Source organism: Penaeus chinensis, chromosome 39 (genome assembly GCF_019202785.1).
Source record: "Penaeus chinensis breed Huanghai No. 1 chromosome 39, ASM1920278v2, whole genome shotgun sequence".
In the NCBI taxonomy this organism is placed as follows: domain Eukaryota; kingdom Metazoa; phylum Arthropoda; class Malacostraca; order Decapoda; family Penaeidae; genus Penaeus; species Penaeus chinensis.
The window spans coordinates 2,030,950-2,031,956 of NC_061857.1; positions in this window are offsets into that span (position 1 = coordinate 2,030,950).

The following is a 1,007-nucleotide window of genomic DNA, read 5'->3' on the forward strand; positions in this document are numbered from 1 at the left end:
TTGAAAAAGTGATGCCTTCTCTGAATTATTTGATCAAAAGTATTGGTGAGATAACAGAAACAGAATACGTTACAGTAGATGCCATCACCGACGCTTACCGTTTCCTTATTAACATCACATCTTATAATGATTTGTTGCCAAACAACCTAGGGGAACGTCTCTCTGCCTTCAAGTTTAGTGATGTTCAGGTTACATCAGGTACTGGTATTCAGTACCTTACGGAGGTCTACCACTTAATGGAAGATGTGATGGATATGAAGCAACATGTTGTGACAAGTCTGTATTATTACAGAGAGGTAGATGCTATGCTTAAAACAAAGGAAGCAATTACTAACATATATAATGTATTAAAAACTTACATTGAACACTTCTATCCTGCCAATGAAAATTCTGCTGTTTCATCCACATACAAAGTTGAAATATTTACAGATGAAACTACTACACTTTTCCTAGAAAGTACCATGGAATTGGAAAACACTCAGCATAGTGGCATCAGTATATCTGACATTGTTGCCAGCATCGGCAATATCACAGACCAGCTGTTCAATAACTCTGCCTTGGAAAAGGACGATATCCGGAAATTAAGAGCATACGCATCTCTTCTAAACAGTCTGGCTTCTGAGGAGATAAAAGAGGCAACAGATCTTTTCAATTTGTACCACAGTATTTCAATTTTATCCCATCACCTTGCAATAAATATACAAGGAAGTGAAGCAGCCATTGCCGTACATGAATCTTACTTTATGCAGAAACAGTTAAGGCATATGAATGTAATGATGCAGTCTCTTGACAGAATCCAAAACAAAGCAAATGATGAGGGTATTAGTATGCTCATTGATTCTATTGTCGGATACTACCAAACCTTCACCAAAGGGTTTGGTTTCATTTCTAGAGAAGCTGTAACATCATGCAGGATACTGGTTTATGATCTTAGTTCCTCTACTTCAGTTGAGGGGAGTGAAGGTCTTGATGTTAGTAACCTTATTTACATTCTGAGTGAATTTGAC